At 41.3% G+C, this 12018-nt stretch overlaps 2 non-coding genes across 2 annotated transcripts; both read left to right on the top strand.

Annotated features, from left to right (window-relative positions):
* The first annotated feature begins 220 nt into the window (after window positions 1-220).
* TRNAS-GGA (transfer RNA serine (anticodon GGA)) lies at window positions 221-295 on the top strand. The gene has a single exon. It is a non-coding gene; the product is annotated as a tRNA-Ser (tRNA).
* A 207-nt stretch (window positions 296-502) lies between these two features.
* Window positions 503-577, top strand: TRNAS-GGA (transfer RNA serine (anticodon GGA)). Its single transcript has one exon. It is a non-coding gene; the product is annotated as a tRNA-Ser (tRNA).
* The last annotated feature ends 11441 nt before the right edge of the window (window positions 578-12018 follow it).

Genomic DNA, 12018 nt, shown 5'->3' with positions numbered 1-12018 from the left:
TTGTCGACAACACACGAGGCAAAGGCAAGGTTTGACGTCCCGGACCAGGACGAATTTTTCTTCAACTATGAGGCTTTTCTTTCGAGGAACCCGTATGGGTTTCCTTTGTAGCAATTGCTACGAACGGGTGGATGTCTGATTTTCCCTTTATTCACGTCAAACCTTGCCTTTGCCTCGTGTGTTATCGACAAATTCGACTTCGCCCTGCCATCTGCTAGCCGCCTGGTTAGCTCAGATGGTAGAGCGGCTGCCCCGGAAAGGCGGTGGTCCCGGGTTCGAGTCCCGGACCAGGACGAATTTTTCTTCAACTATGAGGCTTTTCTTTCGAGGAACCCGTATGGGTTTCCTTTGTAGCAATTGCTACGAACGGGTGGATGTCTGATTTTCCCTTTATTCATTACTTCTCTCCACCTTGCGGGTTTCCGCAGAACTACTACGTCAAACCATGCCTTTGCCTCGTGTGTTGTCGACAAATTCGACTTCGCCCTGCCATCTGCTAGCCGCCTGGTTAGCTCAGATGGTAGAGCGGCTGCCCCGGAAAGGCGGTGGTCCCGGGTTCGAGTCCCGGACCAGGACGAATTTTTCTTCAACTATGAGGCTTTTCTTTCGAGGAACCCGTATGGGTTTCCTTTGTAGCAATTGCTACGAACGGGTGGATGTCTGATTTTCCCTTTATTCATTACTTCTCTCCACCTTGCGGGTTTGCGCAGAACTACTACGTCATACAACTATCACACAGAAACGAGCAAAAATTGAAAAGGTAGCCAGATGGAGCATATGCGTACACTTTTTGTTCTGACGCATAAGATTGCTCACTGTATTTATCTGCGCTCCTAAACAGCTCTAGAGCTCTTTATACAGCTCTCTTTTATACAGCTCTAGAGCATGTATAAAAGCTGGAACAGAATCAACTCAAAACACCGCTTCACACTTTCAGTCGAGGGGTTCCAATAGAAAGCGTAAGCAAGTGGTTCTACTGAGAGCGTCAAATTTTGATAGAGTGATTGGCTCTTTCGCTGCGCATTCTAGTTTGATTTTTGTGTCGCGACCTCGTCTGAGGTGGAGCCAATGTCGCTGCTCGCACACAATCCTGTGGTACTCGAAAATGCAAGTACTGAAGTGGCACTGTCCGCTAGAAGTTTATGTGAAGATGTTCGGATCGGTTGTTCACACGTTTGAAGCGCCCTGGTTTCTTTGCTGCGTTATGGAACCCCTCACAATGCACAAGTTGCAGTGATTGAAGTGTATAAACCCATTTACTAAATGAACCTTTCAAAATGGAAATAACCGCGCGAACAAATACCGGATTCAACATCAGTAAACTAAGGCGTCCATTCTTGCTACAATCGTCCCTGTCCACTGACCGAATAACCTTGGCCCTGGCGGCAGACTTGTCTCACGCGCATTCGGTTACCTCGATGGACCCCAGCCCTATCCCCGCCGAGTGTTCCCGGAGCTGACTTGTAAAACGTTTGCCACGGTTGCTCAGATATACAATCACGTGACCAGTTTTCCATCGCCATCAACTCAGCTGCTTCAATTGGCCGCTGCTGCTTTTTCAGGTTTGAAATCAAATATGGATGGCCCGTCGACGATTTCGACACATTGTAGAACGCGTTCACAAAGGGCACCGCATAGGTCCGGAGAACTAATTTTTGCTTGCATTGCTTAGATATTATAGGTAACGAAAAACCGGAAATCTGGCACCACAGTACAGAAGCGTATGTTTCTCCGAAACTGTTGTCTACGGTATTGAATTTAAGATTACATGATGTACGTGGTGTACAGAAGCACCTGAATACGAAATGACGGCTGGCAGTATTGTTAGGCTTCGGTACTGTGTGGTGAAGGCAATAGGTTGTTTTCAGTGGCCATGGCATCTATATTTCATTTATACAAAACATATACAGTCGCTCCTATTTTCATGGATTCGTTACCGACAAAGCTACATAAACCATTAATTTGAGAACGCCTGCGAAATGTAAAAGAAAACCATGTCGTCTCGTGGAACTTATCACGAAATAATGACTTTCATTCATCTGCTTAGTCTTATGATGCATCTTGTACGGTTTACATTTAGCATGCTGTAAACTCGGATATAATGCGGATAGTCCGACTACTACGGTGATATCCGTCGATCTATATTATCCGGACACATAATGAGAAAAGGTCGCTTGAAAATGCACATAAACCACGCCACTCTAAAACAAGAGTTTGTGATTTCGATTTCTATTTTTGAGAAATCTGGAGTACTTTATTATATTCTGTTTATACGAAAGAATAAACTTCTCTTGACGAATTTCCAGTGGCCTTCTTTGTTTCATCAATTTGGAGGTGATTGTATGATTTTTTTTCTTCAGTGGGTATATAGTTCACCAATTTTCGCTCTGGAACGCCGTTCTTCCCTCCAGTAAGCTGAGCAATGAAGCTTTTGAGATGCGGGGTTTACAAAGTTCACAACGCTAAGCGACTATTTAGCTAGGTAGACATTAAGAAATTGTATTTATTTTCGAGTGCAAATACAATGAGACTGAAATGGCATAGTAATATTGGCACACAGCTACGCAAATATATGAAAAAAATATTTAGGCAGAGGCTATCTCAATATGACTGTCGACATTAGTGTGATAAGCAATAAAGCAATGTAGCGAGACACCATATTCAGCATGTGCAGCATCATATGCAGCACCATATGCAGCATCAACTGCAGCTGAGCTCCACTCTTGAACTTCCCCGAACACGCTGCGCCATCTAGTGGCGCTACTGCAAGTCCTACGTGTAGAGCGTGTTCGAAAATATAAAGATAGCATTGTCTGCATATGTATCACATCGGCGTGACTCGGCTCAGCACCACAGAAACTTGAAACGATTTTCTTGTCACTAAGGGGCGGCACATAGCCAGGGGCACACACTCAATGAGTCAGTGACAAAGGTTGGTGCTAAATAAGTTAGTTGAAGAGTAGGACATACACAGTGCCACATACTCGGTGACTCAAGTAAGCTAGTCTGAACGTTGGCTTCAAACCTCGCTCCTCTATACAGTGCCGTATACTCAACTTTAAACCATTGTTTACACAGGGACTCAAGTGGGCGTGAAAACCGTTTGGTAGAAACCGGCAAACATGCACGAAAAAGTTGGGGTTCACAAACAATGCTACATATGGAATGCTAATAAAAAGAAAAAAATATTGCTATGGCGACAAGCGATGTTGCCTTGCTCCAGGTGGCTTGCATTTAATCGCATCTGGGCTCGCGTTTTCAAGTCATCCGCACGCTTACCTCCATGATAAATTTGCTTTTAGCGACAATTTCTCATCAAATTCCATTTCCAAAACGCAAATTGCGCTAAGATTTCTGTCTTTTTTATGGTTTTACCAAGAACACCGGTATAACACTTAAAGAAAGCAAACTCAACGGCTGTTGTTCTGTTCACCAATATAGCACAAAGGTTCCAAAAATTAGGATTGAGAGCAGCTGAGTGCTTTACTATAAAAAGAATGTGAGTATAATAAATGTAATTTATCTATTACTCCCTGCCAGGCACTCAACTGTCAGTGTACCATGGAGCTTCGTGTAGCTGGGTTCATATTCGCAGCATGCATCGCAACCGCCGCAGAGCCTGCCGCAGACGTCATTGGTATCTCATTGGAAAAAGATGAGCAATGCCCTGTAAAGTATCCGGACGGTAAGTCTGAAATTTTGCACCCATTGTATTCATTGCTTTTATGGAATTTCAATTAAAGTTAAAAATAATTTTAGCCACAATCTTATTAAGACGCCCACGCACATATAGGCATATTTAGGCAAGTTCAATAAATTATTATTACTGTACCAACAGCCGTTCATGTCAGCATGAATTTATCACCCATCTCAAGTTCATAACGACAGATGTGGAACATGTGTACGGCATGGGTACTGCCAAGCTGTAGTCGAAATATCGGGCCAGGAAGACCAGCACGAATAATGAAAAACAATACAGCAAACTTTTCTGGGAAGTGAGGACAGAAACGAAAGCAATAATATAGAGAGAGCAACAGCGTGTTGACTGTAGGAGATTGTCCAGTTGAATGAGGTTACTCGAGTCCGGTTAGTATTTTCACTTCCTTTAGTTTAGTACGTTACGAAGAGCCAGTTGTTCTTCTTACAGTGAGCTAATTCACACAAGGCTCGCGGCACTTGAAGATAGACAGGCGCATTCACGTTTATAGACCATGAGGAGATTTAATACTTTTGGCCAATGTCCAGGAGACGCGCTAAACTTTGCGCAATGCTCACTTCCAACGCTTGTGTTCAATCGTTGTTGGGCCTCTGTAACATGAAACTTGCTCACTTGCGTGAAATGTGAGTACAGTAAACGATTGGGGAGCTACAAATTACGATATCTGTATGCTGTGGTGGTGATATTGATGGTTCTAAATCAGGAAAATTCAGATATTGGACAGAGCCTCTCCTGTGTACAAGCTTCAGGTGCGCTGGAAACCGGGTAACTACTTTCAGAGCTTATTGAATTGGCTAATACGTTGGTGCTCTCGACCCTTGATGGCGCTTGTAAATTGCAATCGTAGAGCAGTCTGTATATTTTGGAGTGGTCTAAAAAATATTTTCAACTGCAAAGGCAAGGAGGTAATGTTTTCGACATTTGCTTAAAGACAACCTTTTAATACATTTTCAACTAGTACAGTGAGATGAGCCCTGAACGCTTCTTCTCTCGACGGTTGAAAACAGGCAACGATCATTGCTCATGCAGCTGTTGGGTACTAAAAAAATCTCGTTTCAAACAGCAAATTTGCGATGCATATTGTAGTGCTGCTGGTATTTATTGAAATGAAATTAAAATAATGACATTCCGTCACCATATATTGGTGATGGCTACTGTTTTCTGCATAACGGAAACAATATAAAAATATTGCGAGATAAGCGAAAAGAATGTCAAAGGTTAAAAAATTTAGACCTAAGTTTGATCAAGAAAGCAGCAGAAATTTGCATATAATACTGGACGCATGAGAACATAAAAAAGATCGAAGGCAAGAAGAAGGTCTAGCGCACATTGCACTGAGTCCCGACATACAGGCGTATCATTACCCGTTGTACATTGGTATGGTCATTCCTCATTAAATTCGCTTATAAACACTGAGAGCGAGCGTATAATGCAACCCACGTTTTTGCTGATGTTTTGCTGGTGGAGACAAGAAGCGCGCTACTGCTTACCCAGTCGTGTCTAGGATACTTTTTTGTTGCATCTAAAAAACTAAAAGATTGATTTCGCATTCGGTGATGCTACGTGTACTGACACATGTTAAAGGACACAGGAAAGGGCGACTGTAGTAGGTCTAAAATATTTTGCGCCTTTTCGCAGAAAGCGCAGATACGTACATTCTTTTTTTTAATTTTTATCGCGAAATAAAGGATCACCTATTTGCTCATGAAAATTTTATTGTGGTCCTTTATAACCCGTCTGCGTAATCTCCATATCCTTGATTGCATTCTTTCCGTCGTCGTCTTAATACCGTGATACACAGTAACATGCCAAGACAAGCTGTTACTTAAGCCAACGTCTCTTTCTTTCAGCGAATTCCTTTTCTATTGCCGTCATGGCATGTTGACGATAATGAAATCATTGGTGCATGAATTTGCCATTGAGTAGAAGAACAAAGTGACGACAGCTACTGTCTAGTAACTTTAACTGACAATAATGCAACTAACACATTTTTTTTGTAATTTGCACTAAACACCTGGGCAAGCCGTCTTCCCCACAGCGTTCTTGTCAACGTTCCTGGAACGTTAACGTTGAAGGAACCGAATTTACTTTTTTATATATACATGAACAGTTATCTTCTGAACACAATGCTGCGATTCACTATAGCGTAACCATAGATGATTACCCCGATGCTCTACGATAATATCTGCACACGGTTTCTTCTGAAATGTTCAAATAGAACGCTCATTTTCTATTTCATTTTAGGAGTAGGAAAATGCTCTGTTTTCGGAATTTCAATTCCGGCGGGTACAAGCCTGGCCCTCCCAAAACCCTGCGTCATGGTTGAATGCAGTTCAAGTGGCCAGTCAGTTAAAGTTCGAGGGTAAATATTATACGCTATATGCATTTTTGAATGACTTTGAATTTTTGTAATGATCCTTTATAATTTGTTTTCGCACGCTATATGTTCAAACGCGAAAAAAGCGCGTATTGGTTTTGATATGCGAGTATGGCGCAGGGGGCGTGAAGGAAGTTTCAAGTAAACTCACTTATATATTTTAAAACATGTGTATGTGCATATTAATTTACGATGGGACTCTACAACAAAAGCAGCAAAAGTTATGTTGCATTAGTCAACAAATACAATATCACGAATATGCCAAGCGATAGAATGTCTACATTTGGGTAAGTTCGTTCACAGTTTGTTACAAGAAGAACGCAAAAGGACAAAGACAAAATACTGGCGACCACTTGAAACTGGCGCCTCTTATGGAGGAATGGATATAAATGTGTATCATGTCACAAACATATGTGACGCGAAATGCTGAAGGGATGAGCATAACTGCTTTACAATAGTGGTCAATCATTACGTACGAGTGGGCGCTTTAAAAGAAAATACCGATCTGTGCCACTCATGCAAAACGATGAACTCCGAAGAGCAAAAGACGAGCATATAACAAGAATAAGGCAAATTTTTGAGAACTGGTCGCTTGAGAGTCATCCAGAAGCACCCATTGCACTTAGGCTATTAAGAAGCGAAGGAAACTGGAAGGGTAATTAGGCAGCTTTAGTTTAACGTTGCTATTTGCCCCGCGGAAATCATGACGATGCGTTATCAAAATACGTAAGCGTAAAACGTAGTGCTCTTTCTCGTGTCACAAGTACGCTGGCTAAATATATGCGCGCACGCGGAACTCGTTAGTGCTCGAATGATTCTGCTTTCACACCTCGCCAGAAGCTGTCGCGCTGATTTTATCATTGAGAGGGCGTGGAGTTTGAGAGAAAGATCTAGAGAGCTCTTTAGTTAAATACAGACAATTCTGCCAGCACGTATGTCAGCGCCGTATAGTTTGCTCTACAATTGAACTGGTAAGAAACGATGATCAAAAAATAACACTTAGAGACGTTTTGCATCTAGAAATTATGCTGATATTTCAGGACAAGACAGTAAATGTTCACATTTCACGGGCTAAATTGAAAGCATGGCTCTGACTCTGGCTCGTCTCATACAATCCCGCTCGTGGCAGCATTCCCCTCTGCCAACAGAGCGCACGAATAAGGATGCAAAAGCATTAATCGTGTATTCTTGAGACCTCCACGGCATGCATTGACCTACGGAAATAATGGCTTCCGAGCATGTATCGCACCATTGAATGTTCATGTCTTGTGCCTAAAAGCAGCCCATAATCTTTCAAAGTACCTCGGTAGCCATTCTCTTACGCCCACCTCCCATCATCAAAATAATAAAGTTTATCCAGGTCGCGGCAGCTGAACGCCGATAATGACGGAACGCAGCATATTATATATATATATATATATATATATATATATATATATATATATATATATATATATATATATATATATATATATATAAACTTTATTATTTTGATGGGAGGTGGGCGCAAGAGAATATATATATATATATATATATATATATATATATACCAACCAAGTTTAGTGTTGTGGACTGGCGCGCATATATATATATATATATATATATATATATATATATATTTATATATATATATATATATATATATATATATATATAAATATATATATATATATATATATATATATATAAATGCGCGCCAGTCCACAACACTAAACTTGGTTGGTCAGCGAAGCTGTAGGTATGTTGCCTCTGTTGTAGCGGAACTTGTGGAAAACTGATCTCCCGATGTGAACCCATTACGTCAGTATCTCTTCGAAGTGATATATGATACAAACACACGTTTAAATGAAGTTTAGAAAACCTTTACCTAATGTATTACTTTCAAATGACTGCTACAACTGCTTTGTGGTCGCTATGATACACACAGACGCTTTCCGTTCCTATATGAGAAATGTGCTTGGCTAAAGTTATGTCGATGTATGAGCCACGTACGGCAGTTGGTTCAGTCGGATCATTCATGTAACCGAGGCCAAACTCTTCCTCGAAATGGGTGAATCACTGCTTTGTTTCTGGTTTTGAGATGTCTACGTTAGTGCCTTCTCAACGGCCACCGATGAGGGATCGGCGGCAAGATGCGTTTATCAACGCGGTAGTGTGCGCGCTTCGTCATCAATCACGTGGTGTGACGGCTTTCTTTATTTGTGTGTTCCATATTGAAACTAAAGCTGAGCCGTTTGTTCGCTTTACGCCTATGCCTCACGGTGTATCAGTCATTGCTCCTGGTCCTGCACTGCCACCGCGATCGGCGCACTTGAATTTCTGTCAAAATGAGGCTCGCGGTAAAATGCCGGGGCCCTAACCATAGACAGCTTCGCTGTGAAAACCCCAGGCAGACCAATTTATTCCGGAACTCCACACTACGGTGGGCCTCATAATCACATAATTAGTTTGGTGCGTAAAGCCCACTGATTTAGTTTTCTAGTAGAGACTTATGAGTGTTTCATACTAACGAATTGCTAGGACGAACTGAACTGAATCAGGAATTCAATGTCAGTGTATGAGCGACGCAAGGCGCAATCGGTTACTCCCTCACCCTGAAAGAAAACAGCAGCACATAAGATGAAGGTTTAGCCCGAGTGCTCCTATCTAAATACGTGTAAAAGAAGAATTCGTTTTTCTCGGCAACCTATGCACCAAAGTTGGTGAGGTTTGTTGTATTGAAAAGAAAGCCTTAAAATCTGGTCGCTGTTGGTTCCGAATTTCTAATTTAGGTCGCGAAGGTTTTATTAAAAATTGGCAGAAATCGAAAATTTTCAAAAACAAAGCTATAAAGTTTAGAACGCTGTTACTAAGCAAAGAAAAATGATAATGCAATTGTGTGAAATGCTCCTAATGAATGAAGTAAGGCGGACAAAATTCATATGTAACTCATGAATGTCAAAAACTTTTGTAGCATGGAAGTACACCTTTTTCAGAACTCCGTTACAACAACGTTGCAAATTCACGTAATATGTAAAATGATATATTGAATTTGTCCGCTTTCAATGATCTAATAGATTGTGTTTACAGAACCACGATATACGTTCTTGATGCAGAGGTATGAATTTGCTAACTTCGTGCTTCTATATTTTTTTCAAACTTTCGCACTTTGGAACTTTTAGCAACAAAATTCAAGCCGTAAATCAAAATTCCGCTTTGCAAAAGTCACTAGGATTTGACTTTCGCTCTGAAATGCGACAAATTACATTAAAATCGATCCAGGGGTTATCTCAGAAAAACGTCTTTGCGTTTTACATTTACTTTAACAGGCCGCGTCGGAGTTGGGCGCGAGCAAATGTTTCCTCTTAACGTCGCCGTTTCACAATGATTTCTGGTTTGACACCTGTAGTAATTACTTAGGGTGATTAAGTTTTGAGATTACCTCACAGATTCGTTATCTCGGTCTCATTAGAACATCACTGTTGGTGATTATCAACAAATAAAAGCACCATAGGCAAGGAATTATTTCTCGTTGCTCTAGCTGCTGGCCTTGTGAACGAATTCGCTGCAGGAAGTTTTCTAACCTAATGTTCAAGACAAATCCTTCCTTAGTTTGATGACAGTAAGTTCTGCGGCAGTTGCCTCGAGGAATACCTCCCACAAAGGACTGCACTCAACTACAGAGTTAGCCTCTGTACGCAGCCCCATCTGTATTAATTCATGCACATTTGCCAGAGGCTAGAATTCATTCTCTGTGGAATCGTGCATTCAGATAACAAGCTGTACCCAATATCTTCAGTGAAACAAGTAGACGTCTCCAGGCGCCTGATTTGAATAATTGGGGGATGAATGTCGTGATTTCTCTCAAAAGCTTTGGTGCGTGTGCAAGCTGTACAGGAGTGACCCCGCACATGACATCATGAGTCGCGGGCCCGTCCTTCAGACAGTGTATTTCACGGTCACCTCGATCCCAAGGTTCGCGTAGTGGCGATTTCAGCGTCTTGCTTATTTTGCGGGTGGGCACGTAATCGCTGTACTTCGAAATGGATTGTAGATGACCAGTAGAATAAAATGAAATGAGCGCTTTATTAAAATTTGCTTCACATGGAATACACAATGTGCTTTGAATTAAAAAAAACGATTTAGATGACTCTACCAATTCAATAACGGACAATAGTGCGTAATTCATTCCTTCGGCCGGCATCAAGAACTGCTGCACGGGTTTATTAGATTCCATTTTCGTTCATTTCTTACTGAGCAAGCGTTGCAACAATGCTACGAATAGCAAAGTAAGATTTAATTCAGAGATGTTTCGAGCATTCCTAGGGATTAAAAAAGGACCAGTGATTATGAGGGGAACTTGGTTCCGGCGTTAACTGTCCCTTCCTTTCAACCACACCAGTATTCACGTTTGTCGGGAATATGAGCTTTAAAACACATCACAAGCTTGTTTTGATGCCATCTGCCAAATTTGAACGCCTCGGTATGCCAAAGTTTCAATACCTGCATTTGAATAATAAAGTCGGATTACTTAATGCGTGCAAATTGGGACATCTACGTTTACTTTACTCGCTTCAGATGAATTTGGGTTACATAGAATTTGGGCATCCTTTACCATTTCTATAAAAAATAAGCCGTCGGTTAGGTGACTTGTACATGTAAGAACATCACTATGGTAAGAAATGATATATCGTCATTCCGAGAACACGCAGGAATAGTAATCAATTAGGCATATAATTAAAGCGAGTGCATTTGGCCCTAAACGCAGTGGTATGTGAGCCATTATGTCATAGCCAGCCACTGCCGTTCCGCCAGCAAGTACCGGTTAAGCTAACGGCCGCACCCTCGGCCAGATTGCGCTAATTTAGATAGGCCAGATAGTGCTAAGCTAGATAGGCCAGATAAGCTCGCGAGCGCCGTTTTTCTAAAAGACATCGTTAGTAAAGGACCCACCAGGAGTGACAGGACATCGAGCAGCGTTTGTAGCCCTCAAGCCGGACGGAGTCTTTCAACAGTCATGGGTGGGTGCCGAGACTTCTGAAGAATACAACGAACGTTTCCTGCATTGAAAGTAGGCCAAGCAGACCCAACTAAGGTCGGCGTAATTGCACGCAATATGCGATACAATCAGGAGAGTAAGCAAGAAAAAATAAGCAGGAAAAATATAAACAATAGAGACATGTAGCCAAAGGATCATTTTGTCCGATCATTTTCATCGGATCATTCGGACAACCATGTACATGCACTTTGTCTTCTTTAGCGCCGACACTGGTCTTGCCCTTTTGTTTTTTTACACTGCATAAATGATCTGCATTGTAGTGGGTCAACACTTTATCTTAATAAGAACAGCATGGCGCGCGCCCAAGAATTTCGTTAGAGGTATAAACGCTCGAGCTGCCACCTACAGTCATCCTTACAGATGATGTCATAGCATATATTTTTCCTGACGTTCACGTAGAATTTTCTTCATTTTATCGGATGCCTGGGTCTCGTAATTGATCTCTACAGTAATTGGTTGAGGTAAATTCGAGAATCAGGGTACTGCGCATTATTTTACTTTTATTTCAATCAATTATGACAAATATATGAATCATTGTCAAAATTGCTTCTCATAAAAGTAATAGAATTTCAACAAAGGCTTTAAGTAAGCAATCAATATATCGGAATTATTGGTTTCACACAGAAGCCTATATCTACGTATTACGACTTCCATGTAGTACGCCTGGAATATTTCAATAGAACGGAGATAACAAAAGGATATATTGTAATAACACCGACGAAAAATATGTATGCCATACATTTTTTTCAGTGTAGCTTCTCATGTATGCTAACTGCTACATGAAACAGTTTTCATGCTTCTAACTTAGCATGAAAACTGCTAAGTCAGAAGTAGACTTCTAAAACATTTTTTTGCAAGCTGCTAATTACCGTACATGAATTATGC

This window comes from Dermacentor variabilis, chromosome 8 (assembly GCF_050947875.1).
Source record: "Dermacentor variabilis isolate Ectoservices chromosome 8, ASM5094787v1, whole genome shotgun sequence".
Classification (NCBI taxonomy): domain Eukaryota; kingdom Metazoa; phylum Arthropoda; class Arachnida; order Ixodida; family Ixodidae; genus Dermacentor; species Dermacentor variabilis.
Note: the sequence above shows the minus strand (reverse complement) of the source record. Positions and strands in the feature narration are given on the sequence as shown.